Genomic DNA, 23,943 nt, shown 5'->3' on the forward strand with positions numbered 1-23,943 from the left:
TAATCGGCGTTAATTTTGCCATCGACGAAGCAACGTTCTCTCGACGTGGGACCGCGGCAAAGTCTCGACCGCGTTTGTCGCACTTCGATTAGGAATTGCCGGTCACGAACATCATTTACAGAAGTCCGGTATTAATTAGACGTACGAGCGAAAACGAGTGGCGGCGTCATTAACGGAAACGATCGCGCGAAAATGAACGACCGTTGGCAAGAAAATCGATGTGACAGGGTGCAACGAACTTGATGGAAAGCTCACCGACATGACAGCGGGAGAAAGAGCGAGAATGAATGACGCGTTGTGGTCCGCTCTGACGTGTGCATGTGACACGCGTCAAACGCATTCCTCTTGCATTCTCTTTCTCCCTTTCTCTTCCTGTGGCTCACCGTTTCTATCGTCCCTGTGATCCTCCTTCCCTCGTGGCTTTGGTCACCGTCGCGTCAGCCTCCGGTTCATTTGCAAATCAAATAGAAGGTCATTACGCGGAAACTTTGATATATTCGCGAAACATCGCCTGGAGCACAGTGGTCTGGTTTCATTTCCTTATCATCCTTACGGACTGCTAGTTTCGACGCTATTAGGTACCGATGGATACGATAGGGATTTAACCGTTTCGCAACCACAAACCAGATATTTCACAACGCGATATTGTTGGTCGATGCCAGGGACGAATTATTCCACGACATAATATCTCGTTTGTTAGGCAGTTTCTTACGCAAGTTGTAATTTAAAAAAATATATGTAAAGATCGAAGACATATTGTTTTTAGGAAGAATTTTCTTTAGTTTTCTTGTACGTACAAGTAACACGTAAGTACATGCGAGTACTTCTAAATACAAGAAAATAGAGAATCGTCGGATGTCTTGCCTGTGGCATCGTACTAACGATACTGCGTCACGAGATATCTGGTCTAAGTCTCATGCAGGTTGCGCAGCGGTTAACGTTCTTCTTATTCCGCGTACAGAACGCTGACAACCAGAGTTGATAGGCAAGTTTGTTGCTTCTCTATTCAGTGTTGCACAATACCATAGGAATTTAAGGAATCGCAGAAATAAGAGGCTACCTTCGTTATTTAAATTGTACTTGTTAGAAGAAAAAGAAAGGTATAGGTTTTGTATTGAAAAAGTTTATTATTACGAATATTAGTTGGTTACAAATTTATAGCATAAACCTTGCAAGAAATGATAAAGCAGCGTATACATGGTAGGGGTTTGCTAAGGTTCAAATTACCTTTGTAAAGCGAGATCGAATATTTTATTGAATTGTTCTCGTACATCTGGTACACTTGTAACTAACGGACTTGGCACCGCGTGACATGTGCGCACATTCTTTCTGGGGGCTAGGTACTATATACATACTTTTCGAGTAGATTGGCCGCAATCTGTCAGAATCGTGCTTTTATTCGAGTTAATCGTTCCACACGGTCGGTTGGCTTAATCACGTCACTGGCTTCATTAACTTGCTCGTAGGAAACATCTTGCTGCGCTTATCCCCCTATATACATCGTTGCTCAAACTTCCATGGTATTTACTGCGATCAGAAATTATAATTCGCTAACTCCGATCATTATCTCGGCTTTCATCGATATTTCTTATCGAGAACACAAAGCCGCTAGTTTACCAAGAGTAGACTCTCGACGATATCGAAAACGAGCGCCACGTAATCTGTCGTATCTATCGATAACGCGATATCTATGAAATCTAAAAAAAAAACTTGCAATCTAAAACGACTTTATACCACGAACCTTGGAAAATGATTCAAGAACTCAAAGATTCAAGAACTCACGCACGAACAGCCATACCCGTATACTCGCGCCTATACGATCTCCCTGCAATGCGTTGACCAACCTGTTTACAAGAGTACGACGTTTCTTAAAACCGACACTTAAAAACCACAACACGTTCGACAATCTCTATCCACGAGTGTTCTCCAGAAAAAAAGAAAGGTTACAACATGTGCATCACCAGAGCATGACATATATACAACGTGACTCACGAGCGTTCGACCCCTCGAAAAGCTAGCTAACCAGTGCAGTGGTGACACCGAAGTCCTCTCGAGTGTCTGCCAGCTCGTTCCTTATCTATGCATCGCAAACGAACGCTAACTAGGCACTCGAGCGACACATGGTCGTGAAGGCATGAGCCACGAAGGTGTACAATACCATCGTTGGCCGAATAACGTCCCTAGAATGTGTCACAGTCGTAGCGTGCATCCAGTCGTCTTCTTATCCAGCCTCTCTCCTTCCTATCGCCTTCTAGATAAATACAGCAGCAGGCAGAAATAACATGGACGGCTGGCGATAGGGAAATACAGAGGGAGAGACTTGGCTCTTCATTGAACGCGTGTAAGTACACGCGTCACCCTTGCCCTTTTCCTGTGTACGCGTTCCAAGGCATAGGGAGCGATGTGTTGGAATCACGTGACGGCGCAGCCGACCAACGTCGTAGTGACCACGCTGTAACTCCGAGGCGGAGTTAATTTTCTTTGGATTTCGAAGGTTCAGACGTGCTGCTGGAGACAATACATGGTCAGTTTTAGCGTGTAAGATACCCTGTAATTGGCGATGGAACCGAGAAGAGGCGATGTAACGTGGAGAGGAATTCAAAAATATGGAATGAAATTGTTACGTGTGACATTTTGACTATTTAAGTATTTCTTTACTCTTTGCACTCGAGAACTTTTTCAGTCGGGCGTAACAGCTAATCCGGGTGATTATAATCCGTAAAATGATTTTATATACAAATTAACTTACAAAAACTATTTGAATAATTTATCTATATTTACATCTTTGAAGATATGATTTTGTAATATTAATTTCTGTATTTTTTTTGTACGATAATTTATAAAGCATTCACCAAGATGCATTCTTGGATATAATTGATCTTATTTTTCAACAGTTCAAAATTAAGTTTACTTTCATTTCAGCTAATTTCACTTTCGAAACCCATTTTTTAGGGTTTCTAAACTATAATACTTTCGTCGTGATCGTCGAATCCGAACTAACGTTGCAGACGTTATTAGAACCATAATTTCCGAGGGATATCAGATTAAATATTTTATCTGCATTTTAAAGTCTAACACTTTACACTTCCTAACAAGGAACATAAAGAGCTAAGAAACAAATTTACGAAGCAATATTGCACTCTAATCAATTGGAGATGTCGAAATCTAGCATAAACATGGACTGTCGCCTCTCGCTCTTCACTGGAGTTGCAGCATGGGACACCGTAGCGACTGAGAGTCGCCTCTCGAGTGCAAAAGGTCAATACGCAGATACGTAGATTTTTTGACACTTCGAAAATGAATATTTTCGAACAGATCGACCTCTCAGTTACGCGGGATTTCAATAGAAACAAATATTTTTCATTGCTTCAAAGATTGGGAAAAGGAAAGCGCTAAAATTATGGCACAGAACGATTCTTTTAACCGTTTCGAAGATAAAGACAGGCAAAAGAATTTGAAAACATTCCGCAGTCAAAAATTAAATCGGGTTGAGAACTCTGATCGATCAATCGTTCGTCGGATACAACAGCGTGGGCTGTCGATCGAATCGTCATGTCAAAAGGTAGATATATAATACACATATCCTGGATCTAAATCTATACATCGATCAGCCAGACTCATCCATCAAAAAATCCAGACGAATCGATCGATCGCTCGAATGCTCTATCTTTATCGTTCGTCTGCTCGAGACACCTCGACTCGTTTACCATAAACTCGGCATCTTGTTATACCGATGGACCTGTATCCTCTCACGCTATTTCAGACCGAGCAGATATAATTAGGATAATAGAGAACGATTTGAAAGGTTCGAAGACCTATTGGCTTTATTTTCTCAGGATACGACATTCTTCGACGATGAATCGACCTTCGAGACCACTTAGGATTCTGCACCGATGGTTTGGGCCAATTTGCCGATGATGAAGATGAAGATGCGACGTAAGAAAGAAGATACGAAGATGCCGAAGATCGATACTCGCGCTTGTCCGGATAACAGTCGCGTGTCGATTAATTAAAATAGTGACGAAAGAGTACAGTCAGTCGAATTAATTAATAGGGATGCTGGATGATTAATTTCTCATATACAAGCGATCCAAGGGACACGTGTCGCGAGAACGTTGGGCAAGCGTTCCACTTTTATTGGCGATTGCCTAAGAGACTGATAATTGAAGAGCAAGGAAATGTTTTCGAACAGATAAATGGAATATTTTACAGAACTTCACGATCGTCTTTGTTTCTTTTTCGTCTCTAGAATAAAGAAAGAAAGAATCGGAAGATCCCTTTTGACAGTCACCTTTGAAGAGCTTTACACGCGAAGCTTAGAAGAAACAAACGAAAGTTTCACAGTAGATCTACGAAAACATACTTCTTCCATTTTCCCAATATCATCTGGAAGGCCTTTGCTCCCAAAGGAATTTTGTATATAGAATATAAAAAAAGAAACTATCAACGAAATTTTCTAACGACCACTTTGAAGAACATAGCCCAAAAGTAGTATAACCAAAAGTTTTACAGTAGATTCTTGAAATTCTCCCATTTTGCCCATATCACCCGCAACCCTCTTTACTTTCGAAGGAATTTCGCATACAAAATATGACAAAAGTACGAGACAACCTTTTCTAACGTTCACCTTTAAAAACATGAAAAGCTTCGCTTAAGAGAAGCTAAGCGGAAGCTCCGCCGCTTCCATAGCTAAACTCGTCTTCGCTGTCCGCTGGCCGACGACGTGTTCCGCTCTTTGCAACTAAACCACCGCCTCCGCCTGTGCTTTCCTGACGTTATCAGCCGCCTCTTTCCGCCCCTTCTCCCTTCGCCCTTTCAACGGCCGGACACTTTTCCGTCAGCCGACTAGCCTTTTCTCCCATCCCGTCGTTTTCAGGCCGACGTTCAGGCGAGCGTCGCGTTTTCATTATCTATAAACCGCGTTTTTGTTTAACCACGGCCCCTTTGGTAAACACTCGCGCGAGCTTTGCTTTTCTTCGCTGCCTCGGAGGCTACCATCTTCCGAGCTGAACCACGCGAGCTTGGAAAATTGGATAAAACGCTCGTTGCTTTCTCCCCTGCTCCTCCCCTCTAAATTGACGTTTCTTTCCGATTCGGAAACAAACGGCGGGTAAATTGTTGCGAACGTGTGACAAAGGCGAAATCCGCTGACAAGGTACAGACTGTCGAGGCTGAGACCGAGGCTCGTTTCCGCTCGGGATTTACAGCCGTTTAGGGGCTTTCTTCGAGGATGGTGAATCGCGATGAGTCTGGGGTTACGTTTAGACGTGGCAAGATCCAATGACAACTCTTTCGAGAGGTCGACTTCAGGGATTTTTGTATTCTTCGTGTTATTCGAGATTTCGATGCTTCTTTTTTTACTTTGCCTCCTTTGGGTAAAGTTTTATCAGAGTTATACCTTATCTTAAATTTATTGTAATCTAGCAGCTTGATCGTAAATTTTTTCCTACTAGTTTTTTTTAGTACTTGTCGCATATCGTTAAAGTTATCAGCCGTTAACCCTTTCGGAATCGAATTCGTTTTTTAGTTCTTGAGAAAAATGGTTCTTATTCATCGTTCGTAGAGACATCGTTTCTTCGGTTGGTTTCGCAAAGGAGGCATAATTGACTAAAATTTGGAAACAGTTTTACGCGAAACAAATGCTTTTTCCGTCCAGTTAATCGATAACTCGTAAAAGTATCCTATACATATCATTGCAAAATACCACGAACAAACGGGTTGTGCCTCGATAAAAATTAATATTATTTCTGGCAGAAGTATTTCATATTTATGCGTCTGAGAATTTGAATGTTAAGCTGATTTACGAAGGATCGATACGTCAGATGTCTGAGAATCTGGTGTATTCGATATACAATGTATCAAATATTTTTATCGTAATGCTCGGGGGTGTAATTATGAAGTGATATCCGAAGGAAGGACAAGTTTTTGCCTCGTCAATCATAAAATAGCCTCATCCATCAGAACAGAAACCCATCCGGATGGTTTTTCGATAGGAAGATCGCCATTCCCCCGATATTTCGAGAGCCACGCATCGATTGCAAGAAATCCGTGTAAAGGTCCGCTCGAATACGACCAGAGATTCGAAAACGCAACGCATGTTCCATTTGTATTTCGAGCAAAAGCTCTCTTTTTCTCGTTTCCTCTTCTTCCTTTTATTTTCCGTCCTTGTTTTCTTTTTTTTTACATCTTCTTTTCTTTCTCTCGTTCCGTTGGTACGGACGATGGCTGGAACAAAATCCGGAGATCGAGATGGGATCGAAATTCACCGTTCGTTGCTGAAAATCGGAGAAACAACGTCGATGTACGCGTTGTCTGTGACGAGTTTTGCGTGTTTGCTTTTCGCCGCCATTTTCCTACTGTTTTTCCATGGGGGACTTGGCCGATATTCCCCATCTGTCTCTATTTATTTCGCAACATATCGGATCGCACTGCTTTTCAACATTTTTACGCGATCGTTTATTCTTTTTGCCTTTTGGCCATTTCGAATCGGACGGTACATCGAAATCGCTACTGTGATTTACGTAAACGTATGGTTCCAAGACCAAAAAAAGGGAACTCCTATGAACGCCAATCACTGACGAGGCACACAAATTAGCGTTTTATGTGATTTAATGCGTGCAACCATTAATCACACTGCGATGTGTAAACGTGAGATATAAATATAAATACTAAATAAATAACGTAGAAATGATAATTAAAGTCTCTTTGATATATTCGCAAATTTTCACGTGAAAATCTTCGTACGTAACGCAATTATTAACATTTATTTCCCGTCATCCCAAATCGTTCGTTCTGAATTCCTTGTCATTTTAATATACCGTCAAAGGATTAAAAAATTGACGCTTGTCGTGTGAAATGTTCGTAAAATTAAATCCTTTTCTTTTTTGATACTAAACAAGATGCGAGAAACAGATAATATTTTTCTACGAAATAATCTTCATAAAGTAGAACTTTTTATACTACACTTTGCCTTTACTGTTTTATTCAATTTTTTGTTTATTCTCTATCGAACATCTTCTTCGATTCTCCCTTCTAAAGAGAGCCTCGTTCCTTATACCATTCGTATGAAGTTCTTTCGAATCGCAATTTCTAATTTTATTCATTCCATCGTCGCGCCGTTTCCTTTGCATTAATTAAAACTGTCGCGTCGTTTCGTCTTTCCAACTTCTTCTCGAAGGTTTCCGGTGGTAATCGGAAACGCGTATCACGGGGAATATTCTAGCAAGAAGTCTCCTCGATCGAACAGCACTCGAACGAGCAGTAGATATTAGACGTTCGATCGTGCACTTAAATTCCTCTCTCGTGTTACGCGGAACTTTGAACGATCGTTGAACGCCTCGATTGGTTCGCAGATTAAAACGTTAAACGGCCGAACAGAATCTTGTTGAAAATACTCACTCGGATGTTATGTACAAGAAGAACCTTCCTTTGCTCGTATTCCTTTATACTTCATTCAAATCATTATCGTTTTGTACTTACGAGTTTCTTTGCCTCGTTCCTTTATCGAATTTCCCTCATTTCATTTATCTTTGAAATCTGTTTAAGTCGTTCTTTCACGAGATCGCTTTGCGTCTTACTTCTTGGTCTTTCATCGTTTCTCAGGTTTTCTTTCTCCCCTTATCGTATTCTTAATCTATTTTTCATTTATCGGTAGATTATATTTATATTTAACTTGCATATAAATTATAACGATACTCGAAAGAATTTTATTTTACGCGGTACACGTAAATATTTATAAAAAATGTCTACGATCTTGAAATTAAAAATTAACAAGGACGAATCAATTTTAAGCCTATCGACTTTGATTTTTTTCAAATAAAAAAATATCCTACAATTTATCTTCAGCCAGATTCAATCGATCCATTAAAACAATCGAGTTTCGTATTTTGTCTAAGTTGTTAGGAACCCACGTGAGACGAATTAACGGGTTTTCTCGGTTTAACGGGTTAAGTAGGATTTTGCAGTGTAAAAAGGAAGTTTGTCTTCTTAATTGTACAAATATACCGCGCAAATACACCGTCTCGATCTTCAATTAATCTCGTTTCAAACGATCTAAGTCTCGTAAGACCTCTCCACGGCCCTGTAACTGCGCTTCTCCCTTCCCCGGAATTCCTAGTACGCTCTACGAAACTCGACGGACCCGTTCACGCTGGAACTTAATTGCATTTTCGTGACGCACGCGTACATTCCTCGAACGAGGGTCGATCGACGGTCAGAACGCTACTTTTTTTGACAGTATGCAGATTTTCATATTAACCGCGTACGTACGTGGGAACCGTTCTTCGAAAGTTTCCAAGAGAAGATCAAAGGTAATGCTGTTAGATTGTCCGAAAAGTGTCTTTCTTTCGCAGTCCTTTTTTTACAACGATGCATTTTTGTACAAACATGAAACCTAATCTGTCGAACGTCGTGATCTTTATTTTGATAGAACAAAATGGATCATACTTAATTCGATAAAATAATATAAAACGGAAAATATGCATCCATTAGTTCTTTATGAAACGAAAGAAACTTTTCGGACGACCTAATACAAAGTGTTTCTAAAAAAGAGAGAGTACAACTGAAAAGATTCACGCTAGTTTCACATTTCAAAATCAATCAAGAATATAAGAAATACAAAAATTACCTTTAGGGGGAATTAAAGCGCGAAGTTTTTAACTCTGTTAAAATCTAATCACGTTTTACCGAACAGTTTTTGTTATAATTCCGAAAACATAACAAAAACGCGTAGATGGGCATATAGTCTTTGGACGAAATTAAATCAGGTGTCCAATTAAATATCTATGGACGACCTTGTAAATAAAAGAATCGAGGGAAAAAATTGCTCTGCAAAAATCAACAGGCTAACGTAAAAGTATTAGACAACATATTTCCCGATATCTCCCAAAGGAACGAAAGCAAAAGCTTACCAAAAGTGTAAGTAGAAAAATGTGAAAGTAAAAATCGACGGAATGACAATAGGCGGAAGTGAGAGGAAGGAGCGATCGTTCCCTTCTTTCCAGGATATTCGTTCGCGTGAAACGCGTTCGGGTTCCGAAGTTGTTCGCGTATCTGTATGCTGACTCGGTGCCATGGCATTCCTGGAGTCTCGTTCGCTCGGTAATTATGAGATATTAGCCGGTAATTTATAGCCGTCTCAGGGTCCTTCTCAAAGGCAGCAGGCTCTCGTCGCGATCCTCTGCCTTCTTCCCCTTTTCTCGACCGCTCCCCTCCATATCGAAGAATGGCGTTCGAACCGGAGGAACGTTCCTCGCCTCCTTGAATCCTCCAGGGTCCAGAAGGTCAGCCATTGCATTCATTCTTTTCCCTTTCCTTTCTTTTCTTCTTTTCTTTTTTTTTTTTACTCCTCGTGTTCTTTCGTCTTTACCTTTCGCCTCTCGTTGCTCGTTTCTCTTTTTTGCTCATCGCTGATTCTTGTCCCCGCGCGTCTCCGGCAATTATTTTTTCTTTTTCTCGTTCGAGTCATCGTAGAGAATGAGAGTCGCGGAACGGACCACCTACGACCGGAAGTAACAAACGTAGGTACGATTAGCATTCCTCGCGGATGAGTAATAAGGCTGGCAGATTAGTCGGGGAAGGTTTAGTCGAGAATCGATGATTAATCACGGGCTTCCGGACGATGATTTCGTATTCTGGTTGATTCGATCAAGCGGTAGGGAAATGCGCGTACAACTTCAACGATCAACCCGATAGAATTTCTATTTCGCGTTGGAAGATATCGATTCTCAAATTAACAGATAGAACTACTTACGTTCCGTGCTTGCGTTTCGTTTGATTTGGGTCTGCAGGAACGTGGAACGACGAAGGAAATTGATGAGATTGCAGAATCTTACGAAGCTTTCCTAAGCTTCTTAACTGAGAAATTTTTCAGCCAGTTAGAATCAGCGCTGAATGTCTGAATGATTTGTTACATTTGTAAAGAGATCCTATGTCTCTTTAAACTTTAAACATCGGGAAAATTTTTAAATAGGTGTTCTTTTTATAGAGCTTCTTGTCTTTCTCTCTCGAAATTAAGAAATAAATAATGACCTAAAGGTGGTTGATTATTTAACATCGCTGCGATCCATTACCAGATCTAAATTCTACCGCGTTCGAGAACGTCGGAGTCTAGAAATAAGAATTGCACCATGATAATTATTACGAATGTCGAATTCCTCGAATCAAAATAAACCTTTGCAAGATAATAGCGTTATCATCGCATGTAACGAGATTCTAAAAGAATACACGCGAATTCCTAATGCGATTTTTCTGTTCGCTCTATCGCTATGTTAACGCTAGAAATACCACACCAGTTAAATTGACTGAGTTTACAATTTCATTTTAAAATTCCTACTTTATGTTATGTTTTTTTCCGCAATGATGTAATGACTTTCGCAACGACAACTAAAAGAATAATATAATGAATTTTATTTTGTCTTTTATGTATTTAAACTCAAAATAATTTTCTATCAAGACTACTTGTACTAATACCAGTGAAAATGACTGGTACTTGTCAAAGTGTAAAAGGGTTCTGTAATCTGTTTATCGAACCCCAATTAATCAGTTTCCTCGTTTTGTACAACTTGCCACACGTTTTTCACATTTTTATTGCGTATCATTCAATGTGATATCAGTTATCAGGAAAATTCCAAATCGATCGCTAGATGCTAACGCTAGAAATTACCACAGAAGTCAAAATGACATGTTCTACAATTTTATAAACGTGTCAACCCTCTTTTAGGGATCCCAGATGGATTAATAATACCAAAAATCTATTTCATAACATGGAATTGCTTCTGTAAGAAAGTAATAAATCAATAAATATAGAAATACTCTATTATTACGTATTTCTGAAGACCAGTCATTTTCACTGGTTTTGGTAGAAATAGCTTCGTGTTAATTATCTGTAGTTCTACTGTTAATAATACGAATGTTTCTCTCTTTTTAGGTAAGTTCCCTGAGTAACCTTCTAAACTAGGGGAAATAATCGGCGATCTTTCCAGAAGGGAAGAAGATGGATAGGGTAAAAGGCTTGTATATTCTATGTTCTTTTCTATTTATCGAAGACTGTAGCTTTGAGAGAGAAAATAACGCTGGCGATCACGGTGAACCGCAGGTAAAGATTCGCAAACATGATTTTCCATTCGCAAACAGGGAGATTCGTTCTTGTTACCCCGTGTTAAGCGTTTAGCGTAGTGTACCCTCTTTCTTTGTAGAAAGATTACCCAAGCTTAGTTCTATCGATATTTCTTTTTGTTTTCTAACATTTGAAAGGAAGATCGTGGATTAGGAATACCATATAGCGATAAGAAACAGGTGTTTAGTTTTTTTTTTTTTGAAGAAAACAAAGAAGACCAAGCAAGTTAAATATTTGGGAATCGATGTTCAAAGGTAGAAGTTTGTATTTGTATTTTGTGGTTTTCTGAACAAGACAGTGTAAAGGAAATTTGTCTGAAGTAACAGTTCCTTCACCCAAAAAATTAGCTGTACTTTATGTCGTGCAGATAAAATCCCCATATAGGCACAGGCATCTTCAGGCAGATAAATGTTCGAAGATAGAAGTTTGTGTTTTTATTTTGTGGTTTTCTGAACAGGACAGTGTAAAGGAAATTTGTCTGAAGTAACACCCAAAAAATTAGCTGTACTTTACGTCGTGCAGATAAAATCCCCATATATAGGCACAGGCATCTTCAGGCAGATAAATGTACGAAATGTTCCGTGGTTCCGTGAACGAAAAAGATATTTCGAAGAAAAGGTTGTATTCAAAAAGTTAGCTGGATATCTTTATGAAAAATTGAAATCTCCTTCGAATCTTGAAATCTCTCATAATTTTAGACTTTGAAATTTCCTTGCCATAAAATTCGTTACTGTAACGTCTCTTTACGCTTAGAAACTTTTTTAAATTGTTGAAATGGTTACTCGAGAAAACGCACTTATTTAAAGGGCTCGCGAGAAAGCCAATCAGTAACTCAGCGAATTATATAAGTCGAAGAAACGCCGAGATAAGCAACGAAACAACACGAAGGAACGATGAATCGAGAGATAGTAGTGAGTCGTAGTGAACATTAAAAGGAAAAGAAAAGAAAGTGACTTTAATCTCCAGTTAATTACGTATATGCAAACTGTTCCGATGAAAAAGTGTCTCGGACTAATGAATCTGTAGAATTACGATTCTAAATATCATCGAATAGTTCATCGGGTCGAGAGGACAGACAAAAAGAATGATTCCGCACCCTCGACGCTCGAACGTATTCCTCCGAGCAATAAATCTGATAAGAGGCATCGAACTGGCGTGATTGTTTATCAGACAGTTGTTTAAAGTATGCGAGCCATTGTCCGATTAGGATGCCAAGTGGACAAGGATTATTTGGAGGGCAAACGCAATTTCGTAAAACGATATCTCTTTCGCGTTCGACCAAATATATATTTTCGCACTTTGGATGGATAATTCGAGTTCTTATCTTTCTTTTACGAAAATTCGAAAAGAGAACGAGAATCGAAATAGGGAAAGAAATTGAAGGAGAGACACGAAAAGAAGAGAAAAATTTTGTAAGCGTCGCGCGAAATTGTTAGCTTGCTATATGGTTTGATTTATGTCGCGATGAAAGTATAAAATATAGCAATTGCATAACAGCTTGCAAACTATACGTATACGAAGAGACGTAAGGGAAATTTATAGGAATTAATATTTTTAGACTTCTACAACGTTGATATTCGACAAGAGGTGTAATTGTTCGTAATTTAGAATTCTCAGGAAATTCGATCCAGATTCACTGGCAATGCTATTAGCGTCAGAGTTAAAAGTGGAATGATTTCCTACTTCATGACATGACAGTTCGAACTTTGGTCTATCCAGATGAATATTACCCCGGAATCACTTAGATGTTAATTGGACGTTAGTTCGTTTTAAATTCCTTGTATTCTCTACACTTCAACTTTGTCAATTTTAATTAATTTCAAGATTAACAACCCCAATTGTGCCTAGAAAATCCGCGGATTTGAATGGCAAATCGGACAGAAGACACGTCTGAATGTTTCTGGATCATCGAAATGATTATTCACGTCCGGTTTCGCGATAAACAAGTTCGTCGAATCGAGACCGGAGACGGCGAATATCACGGATCGGAATTTTTGTCTCGATTACAGAGGATTTAATTATCGCGACAATAAATATCTCTCTCTCTCTTTCTCTCTCTCTCTTTCTCTCTCTCGATGCACGGCCTGTCGTGTAAATGCACGAAATACCCGGTTGCGTAAACGCTGTTAAATATTTACGGTGCGCGTATTTAATTAATTGCTACGCTCTCTGGCTGGCGATGGTTGCGTTTAAGCGCGCCGATTTAAATATCAACGATAAATTTTTTGTTTTTAATTCGTACAAATGGATTTTCATCGCTCACGGGGACCACCGTGCCTGTCATATCTTTTTCAAATCAAAATATTTATTCGGATAATGATGGAAAAAGAAAATTCCCGGTTCATGTGGATGGGGAAAATTGATCGTGAAATAATGATACGATACTTTGGTTGGTGTCCGACGTATATTACAACCATACCGACCATATTACAACACCTACTCGTTATATTTATTGGGAAGCTCTAACAAATCTCACTTTATTTGGTATTTTATTACGAGATGCGTGTAATGCGAAAGAAAATTTATGATAAAATTTGGAATGGAAAGTAAAAGCGGCGAGAAACATTCGATTTATACTATAACTAGAGATTTGATTATTACGATTTATAAATATCGATAGATGCGATACTTATGGTTGCCAGTGTATACGACGATCTGTATCTTTGGGACGCGTGAATTGGCGAATCTAAGATTCCGATATTTCTGATGCATCGCCTTGTTTCGCGACACCCAGTCAATTTTATTTTGTTCAGTCACCGGTGTCACTAGGAAAAATATCCGAAAAGTATCTTTCTTTCGCAAACGTGTTTTTTACAACAGTGCACCTTCGTACGAACGTGAAAGCAAGTCTGTGAAATGTCGCGGTGTTTATCTCAACAGAACAAAATCGATCGTACGTAATTCGACAAAATAATATAAAACAAAAGACCTTGTGCGTCTATTATTTCCTCATAAAACGAAAGAAACTTTTCCGACAATCTAATACTATACTAAACTTCTTAACTTCGTCTATAACTTCATACGTATAAGATTAACGAACGTGGAACAGATATTCGCTGCTATTTCTGATTAAAGTGTCCTTCGTAATATTCGAGGAGAACGCGTTTTGTTTCGCGTTACTTTGCTACCGGTGCGTAGGCTCCGCGACCTAATTAAAACGTATCGAATTCGCACGTGTAATTAAAACATAATACGACGCCGTGCGTGATGGTGGTCCTCGTTAATGAAAGAGCTTTGCCTGGTTGAACAAGGGTAATTAGCGAATTCGTTGCACCGGAGAGGGACAGGGTCTCGGGCAATAATATCGAGCCGAGGATCGAAACCGGCCGATGCATTGTAACGTTATCACTTAATTGAAGGGTTTTCGGAGACGTGCGAGGCCTCGTTAAATCAACGAGGGGGTTTATCGTGTACAGTGCCGCGTCGAGCTGCTCCTTTTTCGTTACGTTTTTCGAGGCATCGGTAATTAGCCGATCTCCGGTTTCGATGGAGTGGAGCCGAGAAATTTTCAAACTCCTTGTTTGTTGACGGACCCTTTGTCGAGATTAATTGCGGAGGTTAATCCATGGTTCTTATCATAATGAAATTAAAAGCCAACGTCTGACTGGAAAGAATTTTCAATTTTCGATTAAAGGTAAGTTCAAGCTGATAACCTATTGTTCTTTAATTCTCACTTGGATTATTTAATAAGAAAAATGATAACTTCCCATTCGTCAATCTACAATGTGTTCACACAGTTATTGGTCAGCGTTTTTCTCGTAAACGGTACGCGTACGAGAAATATGAAAGAACAAAAAAGTTTCATCGTTTCTTCTCACTAACGCAATACCGTTTATATAAACTTGCTGCGGTCGCAATATTTCCTGAGAAACGGGCAGGTACGCTTCTAATTCCTCGTTATCTGAGAAGAACGGATTATCTAAGGAGAACGGATTACCTGAGAATGCTGTGAAAATGGTGGCCGTATATTTGCTTGGCCAGAGTAGAAGCTTGATAGAAACGTTTACTGTATAAGCAATTGTATTTGCTTTCTTATCTTATATCTTTTCATTTCCGGTGTCAAATTGATCGAAATTAGATAAGATTGCGGCAGAGTCCTTTAAGTACTTTCTCGTATCTACTATGCCTGTTCTTCAATATCGTTTTAATACGAGCAAGGGAACAATGCCCGAGAGTATCCCAAGTATTATGTAAATCCAGCGTCTTATAGCTTTTTTCTCTGGTCGGCTTTGCCCCGCAATTTTCGACCATTGTTCCAACTTCGGGCTATACCTTATTCGTCTTCCGCCTCCCTTCTCATCTCTTTATCCGGAATTTCTTACTCTCTTCTCCGCTTTCTCTCTCTCTTTTTTTTTGTATTTTATTCTTCCTCGTCTTCTGTATCTGTTTCAGCGTGATCGTGCATCCGCTCAGGTCCCTTTCCTGCTCCGTTTCGTTTCTCGTTGATGCTCGTTTTTCTTTAATAACCATCGTCTACCAAGCGGCAGGGTAGTCGCGTTTCTTTATTTATTTCTTGCTAACGCTCCACCAGGGAAAGGTTTTCCTACTCTCGCCTACATTTCTAATTTATACACTCGCTTCCTGCGTTTCACCGGCTGGATTATACTTTTATTCGAACGACTCGAGCCCTTTTCCATTTCCGTCTATCAATGTTGCATCGAAGAAGCTTCGACGATCATGTTGCTTCGCCTTTTTCACCGCACCTCTGGCCAGACGTGTTATATTATACGTATAACGAAGAGAAAAGTAACAGACAAACGAACGAAAGGCTCAATTCCCAACGTCTTTCCATTGGACGCCGTGTGAGGATCGATGCGAGGATCGAGGCTCTCTGGCGGAAATAAAACATTTTGTCGGATCATCGAACGGATTCGGCTGGGAAACGAGTAGAAAACGAGAGTGGGACTGCCGAATGGCGGAAGTGGCGCTGCTTGTTTTTTCACGGAGCCAGCCGGCTGTCAGTTTTGTGGGGCCGAAATAACAATGAAACTAATGAATGGACTTCCTCCAACGCCGCAATTAATGTAACTCAGCCCTTCTGAATAGCCATTTAAATTGATCCGCCGGAGGTAGGTGCGAGGTGTATGCCGATGAAATTCGTTTCGTTTTATACGTATCTACTACGTGACGTTAAAAGCTTTGTCCGCCTTCCTATCTTGCCTTCTCTTCGTTCTTTTCGCGGGTCGATAAACGTTACCAGCTGATTCACGAGGGCGTAAAATTCCTCGCTGAAGATTATTCAAATTCTTTACGAACATTTTTATACCGCATCGAAATTTATTCCTCCACGCACGATGCTCTACTTCTTTAACAGGTTCTTCGCCACGTCACCCATATCTATGTGACGGGTATACTTCCGTGGGGCAACGTCATCCAAGTATGGATGACGCTCTTCTTGATCGAGTCAATTAAATATAGGATATTAGATAAAGGATATACAACATAAAAATATTAAAAACACATTATACCATATTTTTTATTGATTTATATTCTGGATAAAATATTACATTATGCTATACCGCATGGTAATTGTTAAAATATTCCAAACACACTTGTAAACTTCGTCATCACTACTCTCCTTACTTTTAAATATATTTTCACGCTGTTTACTGGATATTTTGAGGATGAAGGAATCACTGATGTACGCCTCACAAGTATGCTTCCCGACTAAATGAAAGATCTGAGATATCTGCCATGAGATCCCTCGGAATACTCTACTTATTGTTTTCTCCGTTTCAGAACTAAATAATTTTTCCTTTGCAATGAATCGAAGGCGATAAACAATGAATTCCGGTTTGTCGCTCCATTTACGTTCTGCGTACCGGCGGTCGGATTTGGGTCCCGCAGGAAACTTAGCCGAATCACGCTGAGCAACGAACGTGTTAAGTTGGTTAAATTATTTATTATTACGCGGTTCATTTTTTCCGTATAAATAACGTTACGAAGCTTCCTAGCGATCAATTCGAAAGCGCGAAACGCAATGGGGAAGAAAGTGAAAAAAAAGATGGAGAAAATTTCACATCTGGATCGAACGCATTTACAGATCGACGCGTCGCGACGCGGACGAAACTCGGCAAATCCGGGCCCCTGATTCGATTCGGAATTTCTTCCGGCTGTCGCACACGACGGCCGCATTTTCCCCGATTCGACGCTCGCATTCGTTTAGCACTCGAATTGTTCTCAATTAGTTTATGCACGCTCGCGATTCTGAGCAATTCCGCGCGCGTGCACGCGCTTTACGCTTACGATCGCTATCAGCGTTGCGTGCTTCGATTTTTTCCCTAGTTTCCTTTTTCAACGACCCAGCGGCAAACTGTTGAACTTTCAACATTCTTTTTCCTATCGTCAAAAGGAATTAAGAATCTGCACGCGTACGTACATAGGTGAAAATCAATACACGTTCCATGGAAAAATATTACTACTTGACTTAAGAATATCAAGAGCAGCGTTGATTTTTCCTTAATAAAATTACGCGAATTATAACAAGTCGCTTTGTAATATTTTCACGTGTATCGATTTTCACCTACGTACGTAAGCGCGGAAATTCTTAATTTCTTTGACGATATGAAAAAAAATGTGGGAAGTTCAACGGTTCTCCTTAGAATAGATAGCAGATTCTAAAGGAAATCATACGTCTGCACGATTTAAATTTCCACGATTAATCAAACACGACGAAGATATCGATGCAAATTTATATTGCTATGCGTATCGTTAAAAAACTAGACGTATGATTGTTTCACTTGTTAAATATGGTAACGGTATGGCTATTTTCTGTATAATTACGTTCTGCGCGTGTTTCCACTGAAAATTCCCCGCAAACGCATAAAAATCCGCGCTGTAATTACCATACTTATTCTCTTACTAACGCGCTAATCCACGATAATTCTCAATTGCGGATTCAAAATTTACTTCGTAACTTTATTCCGCCGACTTGTTCGTCGGAATCAATTTTCACAGACGTCTTAGCTGCCGGGACGTAGCTTCGTAGCCATGCTCGTGCAATTTAATGTATCGTTAGGCACGGTAATAAACGATAAACGTGGTAGAATATGCCGCCAGTTTACCAGCAGAGTGTTCCACCGGCATAGAATCGAGGTGATTATGTTCGGCTCCCGAGGGACGCGTCGCCTAAACGACCGCTTCGTGCCGCTATCGTTCTCTGCTATCCACGTCGTTTGCCTTTGATAACTCTTTTACAGTCTGACTTTATTATCCGAATAGGAAGCCGGTAAGATCGACGAGTAATTCGCGCGCATTTAGCTCGCTGCTTGTCGCGTGGGAAAAGAAGCGAATAAAAGAGAAAAGGAGGTACGAGACGACAAAAGGAGAGAAAGGGAGGAACAGGGGGGATTTATCGGAGATGGTAAAAACTAGGCTTCTCTGGTGGCGATGTTCAAATATTTGAGGGGAAAAATTTATGTCCCGGACCGCGGGTTTCCTTTTAAAGGCACCGCGACGACGAGAGTGGAAAGTTTAATTACACGGGAACACGTCTTCGTGGTGTTCCCTTTGCGGTGTTCGTGGCTTGAAAGTCGGCCGAGGACCAAGTTTAGGCTGTTCGCTGAACATTTTCTTTAAAAGTTACCGCGGTCTCGTTGGTAGCGTTGCTTCAAGTTAGACGTGTCCTTTGGTCGATTGATAGCGCATATCGTTGGAATCGTAGCTGCTTCTGCAGATCCATGTTATACAAGTAGATTATACGCATATTGATCGCAGACAAATTGAAACGTGAATTAAATATAAGTCTAGCGATCGTAGAATTAAGAAATGAATTTATTATTCAGATATCGGTCTCCTATGGTTCGTCATTTAAACTGGTAGAATGGCATAATGTATAACGTGCATGTATAATGTGTAAAGTTAGAGACGGTGAATAAATAATAAAAATATTATTAGATCATACAGATATGCTTATACGAGTACGTTTTAATATTCTAAAATTATAGATTCCACAGTAACTTTACTTGTATAATTTGAAGCTTTTGGGGACGAGGTATTAATTCAAATATTCCATCCGGTAAGTTTCTCGTGTCTCTTACCTTTTAAATAAAGTTGTATTGTATAGGCTGTTACAGAATAGCGACTAAATATTTTCAATCGAATAAGAGGAAGCAAAGGTGGCAAACTTCGATTTTCTTCAATTTCGAGGAAATAAAACATTTGAATTGAAATGGTTAGAGAGATGGTAGAATTCAAGATGTAGAAACAGGCATAGTTTCCATGCTAAATGTTATTTTCCGTTACCAACTCGTCGAATTAAACTATACTAAAACTTGAACAAAAGATTCATAGACGTCATTTGATTCCTTTATCTTCATCTTGAGAACGAAACGGTACGATATTCTTCGGAAGAATTCAGAGACATCGTCCTACCAGAAACAAACGTCAGCAAGTTAAACGCAATCTTCAAGCGTCGCTTATTCACCGATGAATCCAACAGGAAGAGAATGGAGTGGAATTCACGAACGTTAACGTAGAAATAACCACGAGACGTTGGTCGACTTTAGCTTCGTAGCAAACTAGTTAGCGAACTTGAGGTTGTTCGACGATTGTTAAGGCGTACAAAACGTCTCACACAACTTGAACGGTATAGCCTGGCTGCTTCTCACTTGTTGAAATTCCAGAGGAACGCCAGTCGCCATAAACCTTCTCTCGAATACGTTATCCTTGATCCACAAAAGCGTTTTCACGATAAAGCGTTTGATCTTCCGCCATGGAAGCGGTGGTATCACCTTTAACTGATCGATGCTGAAATTACCGCCGTGAAGCCTCTTTTTCCACGATACTTTGCAACTTTGAAATCGCCTCGTGAAATTTAAATTTTGCTCCGTGTACTTGTTCGCCGAGTTGTTTGAATTGTGCAGATACTTTTAATTATTCGTCTCGATTCGAGGAACAACTGCGATAAATTTATCGACATTGTTACGCTACAAGGATTTGTTACAAAGAAGAATGTATGGACATGGATAAATTGAGCAGTTTATCGGACTTCTTTATTTTAACAAGAACAATCGCTTAATTGGACATGGATTCTTACGAAACACTTGTCACCTATATTTATGTTGTAAATAGTCGCTTGATTTGTAACAAAACATGACTTTCGAATTAATTTTTCAGGCAGATGATTCTAAGGCAGTGTTATCGTACGACAGTGAAAAAAAGCAAACGAAAGATTTGTTAAACAACAGTTCGACGGTGACATTCTGCGTCGTTGACGTTTTAAATGAAGACCAAAGATGAAACGTCTAACGAAACGCTTTAAAAGCCAACCATCCATTCATTCTGACGTTGAGGAAGAGGTATCTGGATGAAGAATAGGATCGTGGTGAGAGTAGAGCATTAAACGTGGCATTAAGCCAGCGATCGCTTCATCGGACAGAGCGAACAGGCTGCTACAGGCAGTATAATGAATCATTAATGTCCAGTTATCGCTGAAATCGATCGCGAGAAGCGACGAATTCAACCAGCTAAAAACCAGGAATAAAGGCCAGTCTCCTTTCTCGAGTATGCAAATAAAAATAATAATTATGAAGATCATAGTTCATTTTCTACTATCATAATATACGTATACTATAGTAATTAATATCTCGAATAAATTATTGACGAGTATTCTTATAAAATCGTAGTTCTTCTTTCTCTTTTGTAAGATCTTTCGCTAGGAAAGTTTGTTATATTAAAAAAAAATTTCTTATGGATACATTTAAATTATTGAAAATTGCTAAAGCGTTATTTTAATACTAAACCAACAAATTTTGTCCTATTGCAAGGATAATTATACGGGGTGGTGGAAGTTTGTCAATTCGCTAATTTTATTAGTTAGTAGCTAAATCATTGCGCAAGAGGGCTCAAAAGTTTATTGTACGCGGTATGTTTTGTTAATTAACAGCGCAAGATTCCAAATCTCAGAGCAAACAACACGGCGAAAAAATATCCCGAAAGACGAAGTTGGAGTTTGTCATTCAACAGCAGTATCGTCGATGATTAATGCCTTTGAAAATGTGCCCAAAAACTAGACCAAGCCTCCAACCTTCGCTATGTCCCGGCTTCGAAAGTCAAAGCCGAAGGGAGACGTTGTGTCCAAGGAAACGAAGAAAAATGCGAGGAAAGCGAGGGACAGTGGGATATGTATGAGGTGGACGGCTAAAAGGAAGGGGAAAAGAAAGGGAGATCCATTATCGTCGTTGATGACGCGACTCGGTATGGAGGAGAAACGTAAAAGCTAGAAGCGTTGGTTAAATTTGATTTAAAATAAAAATAAGGAATAACAGGCAGAAACGGTGTGCTGCGTAAGTTTCAATTAATTAATTATTTTTATTTGAAAAGTAATTTACGGAAGTAATTTCATTTTGTCGAGATCAATTCAATTTCTATTCTTAGGTGCAACGATTTTAAATAGAATAACGCAATTTAAAAATAGTTTAATTCGTTATAAATAAAGGTGTACCTCCCCTATGCTCCGATTATAAATAACAAAACAAGCACTTTATTCCTGGAACTAAACGGTATCTCCACTGTGGATTGTTGTTATTTCAGTATTAATTTAAATATTAATAAACTCATTTTGTAACTTTGTACGGCTCTGATATAGTTGACACGATAGAAATAAAAATGATTATTTCAAGAAACATGAATTTTAAATTAAAGAAATAGAATAAAAAGAGTTGTATCCAAATAATGAAACATTTCCAAGACTATCTTCTTTGAACAAACTACGTTATAATTAATTTGAAATAAGCACGAGCCAAATGACGTGTCATTTAAATAGTCATTTTCCGAATATTATCTCTACTGACCACACACGGATAACTGTGCGAGCTAGAGAGAGAAATGGGTAGAAGAACAGCGCGATTCGTCCCAGCAAAGCGGAAAAGAGAACGGTGGGAGAGGGTTGAGGGGTGAAAGGGAAGAAGGAAGGAAGGACAGAAAGACGCGGAGGAGACCGGATTCCTCTTTGGTCTCCGTTTTACCCTCCTCGTTGCCCCGGCTGCATTCCTCGGCCCGTTTCAACCTGCCTGCTGGCCGCCGCCAGTTTAACCTGCAGCCCAACACACTATTATGTCTGACCCGAGGCGCTCCCACATTTAACTACACGTTTCGTCTGACTGGGCTTCGCGTGTGGAGGCACAGAGGTGTTTGTGGAAGGGTGGCCAACGAAGGAACCCGGACCCCCGAAACGACGCGACGTAGGGCTGCCGACAATGACTCCGAGTCAATAGGAGCCCAGCTTTTGAACCCGCGACCGCGACTGCCTGGTTATGTTTTAATCGCCGACGTTTTTGCGATCAGACGATGGCCTCCTTTTCCTCTCTAGGGAGGTTTCGCTGCCGGGCTGGTTAGCTTTTATGGCTTTTTGATATACGTTCGTTTAATGGTTTATTGGACCTTCGTTTAGGATTTCTTTCTTCTTTTTTCTTTTTTCGAGGAACGAAACTTAGGCTTTGAAAGTTTGAAAATTCTGAAGGTTCTGGACGTAATTCTTTTTTTTTTTCTTTTTTCGAGGAACGAAACTTAAACTTTAAATGTTTGGAAATTCTGAAGGTTCTAGACGTAATTAGCGAAATTGAATTTTTCTTCGCGATCTTTTACGAGCAATGTTTAGGTAGATTTTTATTTGGTTCGAGGTTTGAGGATTTTAGATATTTTACAGGTTCTGAAATGGTTTCTTCCAAGGAGGTAGATGTTAGCTCGGATACGTGTTTCGCTACGTGATATGAAAATAAAAATCAATCGGAGAAAAGATTTCGTTGTAATTTATCGTCGTAAGAATAAACAGTTTAAGGCTCGCTTCTCGTTATGTTATTGGGTTAAGAAGCTCGAAGTATCGTTATCTTATCCTTTACATACATATACATCCTCTTGATATCGCAAGTCCCGGTTCACAATGGATCAGATTTCACCGACACCCAATACTCAACCACCTAATCGCCTAATTAGCTGGCTGCTTGTGATCTAACTTGACCTAACGCGCTCAGCCTTGCTTCTTTTCTTTTTATATCCAAATGCAGGGCATGGAACGTGTGAAACGGCGCCAAACACGTCCGCAACACTAATTACACGAGCGAATCAACATACGCAGATAATAACTCGACGTGATTTTGCGCGAGCGTGCAGATCGATCGAGCAGATCGATGCAGATCGGATAAGCGATGGAAAAGGGGGCCTTCGTGCGCGATTATGCGTAAACGATACGCGGTAGATATCGCTGTACGATAAATCTTACGCTCGCGATTTATACGTACAGTTGGCTCGAAAGCCCGCCTCGTTTCTTCGTACAGGATTTCATTTGAAATTCAATGGGATACCAATATACCGGCGTGACGAGGTTTACGCGAGTTTGATGATCGAAAAATGAAAGGCTCATGAGTTCATTAGACGCGTAATATACTTGTAATCGAGGAGTTGAGACGGTAAACGATGTAAATGTACATTCTGCGCAGAGTAGAACTTGAAGGTATAAACGTTGAATAGTTACAAACTTTAGCTTTCGGAGATATCACTGGATTGGTCCACGAAAGTATTTTGGTTTAGGGAAATATTTTCTGAATTTCTTTGCCAGCTTAACGAGGTGTTGAAAATTTCAAACGAGTCTACACACGTATAGGAAAATTACGAAATATTTATTGCTGTCGTTCTCTTCGCAAAGATCTCCAAAGTATTAGCACGCGATCGATTATCCACCATACTAAGATATTTAACTATATATAACTAATATATTTAAACGATCGACCGAACCAATTTCGTGTGGAGTATTTAAATAGTCTTCCTTAAAACGATAAAATGAAAGAACGAAAATAAGGAAGGCAAGAGAAGGAAATATTCATATTATC

General features: G+C 39.7%; 1 protein-coding gene and 1 long non-coding RNA gene across 2 annotated transcripts in view; both read left to right on the top strand.

The window, feature by feature from the left end:
• LOC126920199 (glypican-4) overlaps positions 1 to 23,943 on the top strand; it is a 129,968-nt gene that overhangs the window by 22,668 nt on the left and 83,357 nt on the right. The window lies entirely within an intron of this gene.
• Positions 13,100 to 23,240, top strand: LOC126920219 (uncharacterized). Its single transcript, XR_007711909.1, has 5 exons — positions 13,100 to 19,703; positions 20,234 to 20,620; positions 21,003 to 21,402; positions 21,494 to 22,577; positions 22,655 to 23,240. It is a non-coding gene; the product is annotated as an uncharacterized LOC126920219 (long non-coding RNA).

This window comes from Bombus affinis, chromosome 9 (genome assembly GCF_024516045.1).
Source record: "Bombus affinis isolate iyBomAffi1 chromosome 9, iyBomAffi1.2, whole genome shotgun sequence".
Taxonomy (NCBI): Eukaryota; Metazoa; Arthropoda; class Insecta; order Hymenoptera; family Apidae; genus Bombus; species Bombus affinis.